This window comes from Clarias gariepinus, chromosome 21 (assembly GCF_024256425.1).
Source record: "Clarias gariepinus isolate MV-2021 ecotype Netherlands chromosome 21, CGAR_prim_01v2, whole genome shotgun sequence".
Taxonomy (NCBI): domain Eukaryota; kingdom Metazoa; phylum Chordata; class Actinopteri; order Siluriformes; family Clariidae; genus Clarias; species Clarias gariepinus.
Genome location: NC_071120.1, coordinates 14,653,503 through 14,667,110, shown reverse-complemented (window position 1 = coordinate 14,667,110; position 13,608 = coordinate 14,653,503). Strand labels below are relative to the sequence as shown.

At 36.6% G+C, this 13,608-nt stretch overlaps 1 protein-coding gene across 3 annotated transcripts in view; it reads left to right on the top strand.

The window, feature by feature from the left end:
* The window catches only part of mctp1a (multiple C2 domains, transmembrane 1a), a 158,087-nt gene that overhangs the window by 51,148 nt on the left and 93,331 nt on the right, over positions 1-13,608 (top strand). The window lies entirely within an intron of this gene.

The window sequence follows — 13,608 nt, the reverse complement described above, 5'->3', positions numbered from 1 at the left end:
TTTAGCTCAGGTTATTGTCTTGTCTTAACACTCCTGGTATCTTTAAAGTTCACTGTCCATTTCACCAAAAAGCCATTTGTAAAATTACTTGACTTTAAATGTAAATTAGGTGATTGTGATATGGCAAAAATATGATCACAATAATATTTTCCCATACTGATTATTATTTTTATTTATCATAATATATAATTTGACCGTGCCACCTTATAATAACTAAAGCATGAAGGAATAGGGTTTATTAGTTAAACAAAAACAATTTAACAGGGCAAACATGCTTCATCTGCCTCAACAGAACAATAAAAGCTAGCTTTCCTTGTGACTTATTGACCCGTGAGAGCACAGATCCTTTAATTGACATTATGGGGGATATACAATACAGACCAAATTAACCACATGGAACACACTTTGAAAGAACTTACGTGGATTTTTCCATATTCAAGAAATACATCATTAATAAATCATTGTTCAAAAGGATGAAACTTACTTTCAGTAACAAAAATAAGCTTTTTATTATCGTTTGCAAGCAACAATATAACAATTGTTATATAGCAATTGTACAATAATAATCTTTTATTTAGACTTCCAAAAAGCCATGGATACTGGAAAAAAAGCATCACACTATGATGTCATTCAATGTGATGTCACTCAGGAAGTTATTCAAGGTCACATGAGAATATAAGATTATCTGTGTCTAAACAAATAGCACTACACCTCTGCCTGCTAGCACTGATCAAACTTGCAGATGACCAAACCTGAGCCTGCATTTTCATTCTCTCAGTGTGCTCCCTGGTGACGGTGATGGTGCCGTCTCAGATGATGGAATAGATTTTTTTGTATTTACACTCTTGGTTGGTACTGACTGCACTTAAGCTGCACTTTGTCGCTTTAACATTTCCAAACCACCTCCATGTTGTGGTACCTTTTAGTGGATAATTTCCTCAGCAGTGGAGGCAGTGCTTTCATCATCGCTTTCATCCTCCTCACCTTTTTCTACTAAATTTTTTCCCACCTGCACACTGATTGTCAGTTTTTGTTTGTGTCTTTCTGCTGTGTGATAGGCTGTTAGATCTACTGTATACTGTACATATAAACAAAAAGGGTCCAAAACCTACAGTATCATTGATATTAATATATTTTTTATTGGCCAGACATGATGTAAATGAGTGGTGCCCTGATGTAGGTGTACTGCCACATTCAGCACAATCCTTCATTCCTCCGGATCTCCCTTGACCAGGATAAAGTGGCTACTGCAATCAAATACTGTAACTGTATTTATGCAGAGATAGGGACTCGTGATGTCTCTTGTTTTCCTTGACATACTGCAGCCAACTTTTTGTTAAGTGCGAGTCTGAGTGTTTATTTTTTCATAGCTTTGGGCCTCCATAAATCACTGGTCCTTTTTTTCTGCAGTTGCAGCTCCAAACCCTGTATATTTTCCACTCTAACAGCGACAGTTCCAACTAATTAGCTAATTAGCAGACATTCTGGAAACCCTCCTGGGTGTGTTATAGCAGAGAAGGCATGAAATTGTGTAGAGCGAGGTCACTCCAGGCTTAGAGATGGGAACCATTTCCCTCCAGTTAGGGACTTTGGGACTATTTACTTTCGATAAGATACCCAGTGGAACCCATGTTAATTGTTTTACAATGCTTACCATTGCACAGTAGTGTATATAGTAAAATCACAGCACACTAATAAATGAGCAAAAGTGTTTTTTTTCGCTACAGCTTACAAACATTTGCTAAGAGTTTGTACTGTATATGGCATGATTAGGAGATACCATACATACAGTATAGAACTGCACGGAGGGAAGTGGTTGGTCTGAGGAATCGTTTAAGGCAGTCTTTTAAATTTGTTACTTTACCAAGGGTAGAATTAAAAAAAAAAATCTACTTTTATAAATAACAGCTCTGTGTTGCACAAATGTAAAAAAAAAAAAAAAAAAAAAAACTTGAAAGGATGTCTGTCGCTTGCCTAGGCAGCGTATTATTATTATTATTATTATTATTATAATTTTTCTTTTTTTTAGGTGACATTTTACTGTCTGTTTCTTCTTTTTATTTTAAATCTACAGTGTTTGTGCATGGGATTGAGTGTGTACGATTCAAACTGATTGTGTTTATAATGTTTATCTGATGAACTTTTAGCTGCTTTACAGACTCTAAGATGACGTAATTATCACCAAGTTCCTAGCAGTTGTCGTCTACAGAGAGTAGAGCCTCCAGCTATATTAATTGGAGGACAGGTTGGATTCTGGAGAAAAGAACCTCTCACTGTCATAAAATCTTGTAAAAGTCAGCCCACTCATATTGTGGTAATTTCTTTAGGTGCAGATCGTGCTTAGCAGACAAAGCCTTGTTAAAAAAAAAAGTTCTTTTAACTTGAAATTAGGATGCCTATGAATAGTGTGATTAAAATTCTCCAACTTCCCCTCAAATTCTCTGTCTTGTCATATGCATTTGAAGGCTGCTGTGAGAGCACTTTTATTGGAGAAGGCTTTTAGTCTTGTTAATGTTCATAGTAGGAGTGTGGTGGTACGCAAAATCACGGGTACTTATATAATCAAGGTTACTTACTGTACATACCTACTGTACAGTAGGATCCAATTAAGATAAAAATATTTCTCAGTATCCATGAACGGACTTCAAGTCAGAAATGTTGGCCTCCCAGGAACTCCTTTAATGGTTCAAATGTGGAGTGAGGTTAGGACTGGAAGGGGAATGTGGCAATAACTCCCAGCTGAGTTTCTGTAATGTGCAAGTGGTGTTGGTGAATGATCTTTCACAAGTTGGTAGTAAAAAGTTCTGTCGATGTTCAAGGATCAGGCGTTCCACCCATTGAATGTTCGTGGGAATGGCTGGTTGGGAATGACTAGTGGGTACAGATCCAATTCATCTGGGATTGCCATATATTGTCATATAGTTGGTTAACTATTTATAATTTTTCTTGTTTTCAGTTTGCACCCTGATCGGTTCATGTGTTTTAGTTGCAGTGTTTCTTTGTTCTTGAAGTACGCGTTCTGAGTCTTGTTACAATTAATTACCAAGCCATACTAATGTTCATATTTTCATGGTTCTTTTTACATTTTTCTCTTACCTTGCTCACGCTTTGTTGCTTTCTGATTAACTAACCAAGTCCGCATTTTATTTATGATTCTGTTCAACTGTATGTTTGTGGTTTAATGACTAAGATAAACATAAAAAATTATGTGCAAGAATTGCTCTTGTAGTCCAGCAGTAATTTCATTAAGAAAAAAAATTTAATAGCAGTAATGCATTTTATTATTCAAATTAACTGCATTCCTGAGCTTCCAAACTTTTCTTGAGGCTGTCCACTGTTCAGTGCATGGCCAAAGAGAGTAGGAAAGCATTGTGTTACTGTAAGAAGTCCACTAATTTATCCCCTTCAAAGATGTAGCTCCTGCTCTGCGGTCGACTGCTATTTTGATACAGCCTGTGATCACAGTGGCACCCTCCTGCCATAGGGGTTATGTCACTTTGCCTGAACACCACTGATGCATCATTTACGCTAGATGGAGTGCATCTCAGCATTTACGCTATTTCTTCCATAGGTTGGTGTATTTTCCATTTCCAATGCTAGAAAGATACAGAGGCATCAGCACTGTTGGGGGATGGAGAGTGGGTTGAACGTAGAACTTACCCCTCACTCAGCAAGCGCTCTCTGGGTGCATTCAGCTCCATGCTTCTCCTACTGTACTGTATATCACGCATATCTTTACTTGATAGAGGAACAGGCTAAACCAAATTCAGTGTGTGACTCGACCTGCCAGATATAGAAAGTGGTATTACATAAAAGGTATTAAGGGTCATAAGTATTAGGACGCCATGCATTTTTGCATTTGGTGATGAATTTAAGCAACACTGCACGTTCAAGAGTGCGGTTTTACTGAATATGAGATATTTTATAGCTACTATAAGAAATAGCTGATATTTGGTTTAAATTCTATTCCCACTCTCCTCGCACCTTCTTGTGTTTATGATTTTTGCTGCGTGGTGCTGTAAACCGTACTTTTAAATGTTTTAGACAGTATGAATTTGTTAGGGTGTATGTGTTAAACTCTGCTGCTGCAAAGATTTCCAACCCTAAACATTCTTCTGCTCCAAAAGAAAGAGGATGTAAAGCTTCATTAAAGCTGCGGAGCCCTGTAGTGGTCGCAGAGAGAGAGGCAAAAAAAAAAAAAAACATAGTGAGGCCGATCACTGCATGTGCTGAATGTCGATCACTGAAAATGCGACGAGTTATTTTCACGCTTTGGCGAACATGTTGTGCTGGTTATAATGTACAGTCTGTCTCCATATTGGATGGGTATACATATACATATACTCTATGTGTATTCATATACAGTACAGTATAGACAAGACAACACCTTTATAAAAAAAGTATTTTAATAGAGTAAGTGACTTTTGTTCTGCTAATGGAAATAGAGCCTGAAGTTACACTCACATCAGTTAGTTGGCTGAATGCTATTTACAGTCCACAGTGATTTGTACATTCCCTTTTAAGGTCTTTTCATTTTTATATGCTTTTATAAGTTAAAAAGTCAAAAGTCAATTAAGTCATTTCTTTTTCTGAAAATTATAGTGTGTCAAGTGTACTTTACTAAGTGTTTTGAAGTAAGACGTGTAATTGTTATGTGGCGACCACAGTGACACGTCCAGGTGCAGATCTAGGAAATAAACTGTAAGTAAAGTGGCACAAAATACAGCAAAGGACAAATACATAACTGAATGTGTGTGTGATGTGCCCTGAGGTGGATTGGCACCCCAAGCTCCCTGGGACAGTCTTCAGGCTCTCTATAGATGTAGACAGACAATAGATGTATGGACTCGCGTTCGTCCACTCAAATAAATGGACCAGACTTATCTGTTGTACAATAGAGAATATTGGATTTTTGACATTGAAATGGGATACAATAGTCCTGACTCATTTTGAGCCTCCTTTGTTGCATAATTGGTGTCCTTGGAATCCTCACAACGTCTGCCAGTGCCATTCTACGTGGTCTGTGGATTTTATTGCAAGTTTTATTTCAAAACCCATAAACTTGACACTGGCGCTGGCTATGCATGATAAATTGCATTATTACACGCAAGATTTGGCTGGCAGTCGAAAATACATTTTGGTCGTGCTCTGCAGTGAAATCAGCATTGCGTCATAATGTTTTTTTTTCCACTCTGATGTCGCTCCTGCTGACCCGTTGTGAAGTGATAAACACATTGTTGATTTTTTTTTTTTTAGTAAGTTTCAACAAAACTCAGCGAACAAAACTTACACCGTATTAAAATTTCTGTTTTGTACACTAAAGGCTAACATGTCACCGCCTACAGCCACCTTCAGCATAAAGGCTTTTAGAAGCTCAGCATGTGTGTCTGAATCTAAAGTCAAACTTTGTACGTACTAATCGCTTCGTAATACGGCAACGATGCCTCCAGCAAATAAAATTACAGCAGCACTAATGCCACATAAGCCACGCATTTTCCAGCGATTTGTTTTTTTTTAATGACATTCACTGGTGTTATTGTGCCTGTTAAACAAATTTGTGTCACACTCCCTGAAGATTAGTGAACACCAATCCTTCATGTTTAAGTAAATGCACGTGTTGATTATTGATGACAGTACAGATGTGTGCGGCGGTGTGTATGCACAATACAGTGCGAGTTTTACTAAATGATGGATGTGCCCCTAAGTATTGAGTTTACCTGCTGCGTATTGAGAAACCCATTCCTCTGGCGACGATGCTCTCATGTGTGTGTGTTATCATGATAATAAACTCCTTTGTTCAGTCAGTTACTACTTGTGAAGCATATATTTCACTACATGAGATTACCAATTAGCTGTACCTTCGTTTTGAATTTATTTCCTGTATGGTATGTCTCAATATATTTAACTCAGTGAAAGTTATGCATATTCAGCTCTTGCTTAAATAAATTTTCTGGGGCATCATTTAAGGAGCGACATTCTAAACTATGTTCAAGAATTTTTGTGCAATAGGCAAAATGTAATGTCTTCAAATATCAAGAATACACTGAGTACTTCATGATGTGTATGTGTGCATGCTTGTGTCATTGTATACTGTAGGTGTATTGTGTGATTGTGTGCAGGAGAGTTTAAGGCAATTGGTGTATACTGTACACCACTATACGGTAAGGGTGGCTCAGTGGTAGGTGTTTCACCTGCCATGCAAAAGGCCCGGGTTTGATTCCCAGCAACTGCCTAAACCCCAGCCACCCGGTCCCAAACCCAGATTAAATGGGAGAGTGTAAAACTGGTGCCAAGCTTGTACTGTATGTGCGGACTGGATGGTCCGCTGTGACGACCTCTTGCTGGGAGCAGTCGAAAGTCCAACAACATACTGTACATCACTATACCAGTTGATAACAAATATTTTTATTATTACTACATAAAGGTTTTGCCCACTTCTAAAAAATCCAGTTCATTTATCTCTTCTTTAGTTATGCATGTTGTGTTTAACATGTAACATACAGTAGGAGTATGCTAGGAAATAGTACTGTACATAAACCAAAATAGGAGCCTTTTAAATGCAAGACACTTTGATTCACAGTGCCAATAAGGTATACTGTTCCTTTTGGACAGTAATGAGTTCGTTGTTGTTACCTGAATATGAAAACTTCAGAAATAGAAAGCAGTTGTTTTCTATGTAAATGATCATTCGCGGATGTAACTACTGTACAAGCAAATATCAACAGCAAGGCTTTAATAGAACAGTAATTACAATTTAAACGTTTTATTGGGCAAACCCAGAATTATAGGATGTAATTAGTAGGGATGCACCGAAATGAAAATTCTGGGCCGAAAACGAAACCGAAATTTTTGGATGCACTTGGCCGAAAACCGATACCGAAACCGAAAATGGCTTCATCAAAAAACATGTTTAAAATATTTTCTTTTTGTTTGTATTAAAAAAAACTACAAATTAATTAAAATTATTGCAACTTTGCTGTCTTCATCTGAAGTACTTTGAAGTGCTTCCAAACCGCCGACATACTCCGTGTTTGATGCGTAATGACAGCGCGAACGAGACGGGAGGATGGGAGAGGCGTGGCAACAATTTCGGCTTTTATTTTCGTCGATTTCTTACGTTTCGGCCAAAACCGATAATGCTATTTCGGCCGAAATTTTTCGGCGGCCGAAATTTCGGTGCATCCCTAGTAATTAGACAAAATTAGTTTTATCATAGTTTGTTTGCATCTGACATTGTATGGCATAGTTGTAATTTAAAACCCATGGGCAGAGGTAAAACTGCTGGCCGAATTTATTTATTGAGTACTCTATGCAAATACCTTTATGACATACAGTATTTTCCTTTATGTACACTACCATCTCAGTATCACGCTTTTGAAGACGATCTGTGCAGTGTTTAATAGTTCTACATTAGTTAATTTACATTATTTAACAAAGAACATATTAGTCTTTGTTTTGCTGATATAAAATATGTAGTGTGTGCAAGATGCATGCACTGAATGCCGGAAGTGTGTTTGGAGTTCCACAGACTCATCACACACTTGGTTGGCCCACCATAACAAATCTCTAACACATTTCGTAGCACCAATGCAAATAGAATAAAACTTCTGCCACCTGCGCTAAGTGGAAATAAACAAATTCAGGCCTGATATACAAACTCAGAGGTTCTGTGTGATTTCCACTACAAACGTCGCCCTGGAAAAACTGGTGTACCATGCAAAACATTTATTAGTCGTACATGAGAGGACCAAGAAATTACCAAGTGATGTTGGATGTTCTACATTATTATTATTATTATTATTATTATTATTATTATGCGTTTTGCCTGGATTATAAAATATTTAAAATAAGATTTTTACTGATAATTAGAGTCATTTGATCAGGCTAGTTAGTGAGAAGCTGTTTTAAAATAAATGGATGTAACTCAGATTAAGCCTCATTTATTACTGACATGGTGGGATTAATGATGTTCACATGCAGGTTTTTATAAATTCGCTGTCATGATAGCGGCATAAAGTCATTGACATCCACTAAATGAAGCTTTTATATTACTAAAAAAAATGTATAATTTATTGGAGTTGTGCCTTAGAGTAATGACCTTTATATACAGTGCATCTTAAAAAAAATCTGAATATTAAAGAATCCCAAACCAAGTACTGTGTGCATAAAAGAACATGCTCTTCAGAACGTGGACATTTCTGTATTGTAAATCATTTTTTATTGATCGTATGAAATTAGGGCTGCAACTAACGAATATTTTAATAATCGATTAGTCTGTCAATTATTTTTTGATTAATCAATTAATCGGATAAACAACAGAAAACTGAGAAAATAGTTCCTTTCCAACCCTTTATTTAAAACAGAACTAAAATCTTTAGAAAGTGCACAAACATGTTGCTCCTTAAGCTGTTATAGCAATAATAAAATTAAATAAAAATGGACTAACACAAAAAAACATAGACATGTATGCTTTACATCTGCCAAATATATACAGTGAAACCTTGGATTAAGAGCATAATTCGTTCCGGTGTTATGCGCTAACATGCCCCTCTGCCATGGATTGCCCCAACTACATAATCGCTATTAAATATTATATTAGAACAAAAATTCATAGGTTTTTATCATCAAATATGATATTACTATTATAATAAACTCTAGGCACGTGACAGCTGTCAAGACCATTAATACAAATTCTTGTATAATGTTTATTTTGTGGCACATTTATACCAGTAAGAGACGCGCACTAGGACCCAGCATCCTCCGCCATGTAGCTTCCCTCTACCTCCGCTTGTATATATATATATTATTTTAGCCCCGCCCTGTCTGTGAGGCGCGAACTTATGAAGGTAAAACAGTAGCAAAACCCGAGAGCTTGCAAATTCGAATGTGAGAACTTGTAAAATGAATATTTGTATTTGTAAGTTGAAATTTGTACTCACAGCTCTGATGTGAAAAGCTGCATCTATCGATTTGCACACCTGTGTTTTGAATTCGAAGTTGCAGATTAACAGGCACAATTGTGTACAACACATTTATCTTTGCGCTTTACTTCAGTTTCGGTGTACAACCACAAGTCGGCGCTCACAACCTCTCAGATCTGGCAGTACAACCTCAAATCCCGGCGCTCTGACTTTTGCTACTCATTTTGCGATATTCCTGTAGCAAAACTGACTTGTGCACTTGTAAACGCGGGGGCGGGGCTGGGGTGGAAATTAAGTCATTTTATTGGTCAATGCCTCACCAATGAACATTTAATTGGTTGGAGCCAGCCAATGAAGTGGGACGTTTTGTGCGCGATGACGTCACAGACTACACAGAGCAGCTCGCGCCGTTTCGGTGATGGTGGTCGTCTATGCCAACCAATTAAACGACATTGCTGCGCTTTTACTGGTATATAAAATCCAGTAAAACTAATGATATTAGTTTAATTTAAAAAAAATCCAAGCGTTTAAAAACAAAATAGCTGATACATATGCATACAAATGTTTGCATTGTGGCTGGCGTTGTTTATTAGTGAGGCATTGACCAATAAAATGACTTCATTTCCACCCCAGCCCCGCCCCCGCGTTTACAAGTGCACAAGTCAGTTTTGCTATTTATATGTAATTATGAAAATAAAAAAGGCTTGACATATGATCAGTAATTTTACATGTAAGAATTTAGAGTATATGAGAGTATTTTAAATTAAAATACAATTTGTTTTCATGAGATTAAAATTTTCGCAGATGTGCTAAACATAGTTTTAAACTATTTGTGTCCATATATATATAAATTGATAATCAGATAAGAATGCTTCAGTACATACTGTATATCTACTGAGAAAATCAGAACTATTTTTTTCTGTTTCATTCCTGGTGGCACATTTAATTAGGATTTTGCCTAATTTTGCTTTTGATATTAGTATATCATGTCACATTTTTTATATAGAACATACAACTTCTTATGATTCTGCTGAAAGTTTTTTTAGCTTACTGTATAGTGGGGGCCAAAATTATTGAGACAAAAGTGAAATTCAGTGTTTTTACTTGCATTAAAATAATGACACTCAAGATAATTAGAATAATGTGTATTTTATACAATCAAATTACTATACAACAATTAATATTTAGTACAATGTCCTTTATTCTTCAAAACCTGCTGAATCCAGCCGGGTATAAAGTCAGTTGCAGAAGATGGTTTCTTGACCACTATTGCCTTCTTTCCCCTTGGTCCAACAACTTATTTCTGGGTTTAAGTCTGGAGATGTCCCAGGTAATGGCTTCAAAAGTTAAATACCATTGTCACAGCCACTTGTCACTATTTTTTCAGTAAACAAGCACAACTCTTCGGTCAGACAGGCTAGAACACTATAAGTGAAAACATTTGTTTAGTGCATACAGTAGGAAGAACTATAAGAACTCTAAGACATGGCATATGTTGTTTTAGTACTTTTAGGGCATTAATTTTGAAAATTTGTTCTCATTGTCTAGCTGATACTCAAATTATTTTGCTCAATACTAATAGTTGTGAGTTGCCCCATTTGTCATGCCATATTTACCTTTCGTATACTTTTGCTATTTACTATTCATCATAATGTTGTAAACTGTGTTGGGCTCCAGGGGGTGAAACACTATCAGAATCATGCCTTATTCATAGGAAATCAATTCTTCTCCATCAACTCTAGCCTGCTCATTATGCAAAGCCATTTTCAGGTTAGCTAATAATCCTAAAACATTTGTGACCCCTTGAGGCACTTTGAATGAAAGTAAAGGATCAGGTGCATATTGATACACTTAAGAAAAAAAGAAAAAAGCCTTCTATGAAGCATGAAATGATATATCTTGTGTATTAGTCATTGTAAATAAACATAAAGGCTTAAAAATGCCAGCAGTCTTCACAAAGTATATTAACAAGATGAAAATTATGTTTAAAAAGTATTTTACTATGTGCTGCACTAATAATCTAGTGTACAGGTTGTCAATACAATCTCTATGCTCATCGTCACAATTTCATCGTCAATTAAAGAGATGACACATGATCATGATGGTTAGGTGTCAAAAGGCTTACAGTTTATATGTAAATAGTGTATTGACCAGATGCATATCTGTAAAGGACAAGACACAATGAGGATACAGTATGATGTTCCAGTAGTCTTAATGTATTAAGCATTGTATGGAGCTTTGTCTTTTTCTTGTTAGCTGTGTAAGTTCTACAGAAGAGTTCAGAAATAAAGTTTTAGCCATTGTCATGCTGTAAATTCCTGTGGTTTATAATATTTTGAGGTCTACTGCATTTCAGGTGGGTGTAAAAAAAACACTTTCAGAAATTTTTTAACTTAAGGTTACTGTACATGTGGCAGCAATGGAAACCAATTTCTTAGTTACCTCTGTGGATAGAAAAGGTTTCTTCTACCAGATGGAACATCTGTGGTATAATGTTAAAGACATTTTACCAACCATTCAGTGCATTTTATAAAAGATGTATCATACCTTATAACTTCTTGTAACAGTGGAACAAAACAGCTTTTATATACTGTATATCTCGAAGCATCTCGAAAATTTGAAATGAAACATGATGTCATGATAAAAATTTGAGAGTCATAAAACAGATATTCTCTGAAAAATTATGTTCATCTATACACTCAGTACTTTGCCAGGGCTATTTTCGAATGAATTACTTTATCAGTGTGACATGGTAGGGAGGCGATCAGTCTGTGGTGCTACTGAGGTTTTATTGAAGGCCAGGTTGCTTTGATAGCAGCCCATCATCTCATCTGTGCTTTTGGTTCAGGTGTTTCTCATCTTTCTCGTGGCAATACCACATAGATTCTCTATGGGGTTCAAGTTGGCAGAGTTGGCCAATCAATGACAAGAAATCTCATGTTTAGCAAACCAGTTAGGGGTATTTGTGTCATTGTAGGCAGGTCCTACAGTAGAAAGTCCTGCTGAAAAATTAAATTAACATTAAGTTTGTTAGCAGACAGAAGCATGAAGTGCTCTAAAACCTCCTGGTAGATGGCTGTGTTGACTTTGGACTTGATGAAATACAATAGACCAACAGTAGACCAATACAGTTTTACGGTGCCAAGCAGATGACATGGCACCCTAAAACATCAGCGATAGTGGAAACGACTTCAAGAAACTTGGATTCTGTGCCTCTTTTTCTCCAGACTTACTCTGTGATCTTAAAATCCATGTGCAAAGTTTACTTTCTTATAAAAAAGGACCACTGAGCAGCCAGTTATTTTTTCTTCTTAGCCCAAGTAAAGCGCTTCTGGTCATTTGTTGTTTAGTGGCTTTATTCTAGGAATGCAGGAGTTTTTGCTTATTTCCTAAAGATGTTTGTGTATGGTGGCTCCTGATACACTGACTCCAGCTTTACCCCAGTCAACTCCACAACATTTCTGTGAACAGCCAGCCCTGTTAGCAATTACTTTCTGTAGCTTACCCTCCTTGTGGAGGGTGTTGTTGATCATCCTCTGGACATCTGGCAAGTCAGCAGTCCTGTCCATGCGTGCACTGAACTAGAACAAGAAAGCAGAGGAAAGTCTTTAAGTTTACAGCAGCCATTCATGGGTGTGAACCTTCCTTATCAAAGTTATGGGTCTCCACTGAAGAAAGGGTGAAACATGGGCAAAACTGCCTAATCATTTTCTTTCATCCGAAGTGGCTTACAAATGAATCAGAATCCACTATAAGCTATTAAGTTAAGGATTAAAGGCTTTACTCAATACTAGCATTGTTTCTCTGGTCAATAAGGGATGAAGCTCTTAGAAAACATGCCATGAAAAAGTCAGGATCACATTATGGCTTCAGCTGTAGCTATCTACAGTATAAAACTACACTGTACTTGATTGTACTGTATATATCCTTTTAAACATCAAATCAGCGCTTGGCTTAATTTATCTGGCTTTATCACGTCAAGTTTAAAGGCTACATTTAGTTTATCAGCTTGAATAATTTTTTTTTTATTTGAACTGACCGCAAGGTCTGATGTTTATTTGATCGGATCTGAGGTACTTTTGTTTGGGGTTGTGTATATACGTGTCATGCAACTTCAATGAGGACAGGCAGATCAGACTACATGAGGCTTTTTGACTCTGAGCATGTATAGAGTGCTGATTTCATCAATCAGCACTGGCAGCACAGGGATTTCATAACAGTGCTAGCAACAGCCGCCAAAACAGCTAAAGAAAGGCATCTGGCTTTCTTCTTTCTACTGGACCTTAACAAATACAGCCGACTAATGGCTTTCCATCCTCCATAGAAAAGTCGCATCCATTGTTTGAAATCCAAGTTAAATTTTCAGTTCAGTTTTATTTATATAGCGCTTTTAACAATAGTCATTATTGCCACACAGCTTTACATAATCAAAAAGGAAAGGGAAATGTGTGAGGAAATACAGATAAATTATTCTTATTATACTTATATTATACTTAATAATTACATTATTATGTTAATTAAACTCCATGAGATGGGAGTAGGAAGAGAAATCAGGTTCATTTGGGTGTTATCAGATATGTGTGAAATGAATTAGTAAGCAAAGACATATCAATGTAAGCATACGTAATGTTTTAGGGGACAGATGCGTCCTAATATTAGAGTCAGATACTGTAAAAGTCGTTTGTAA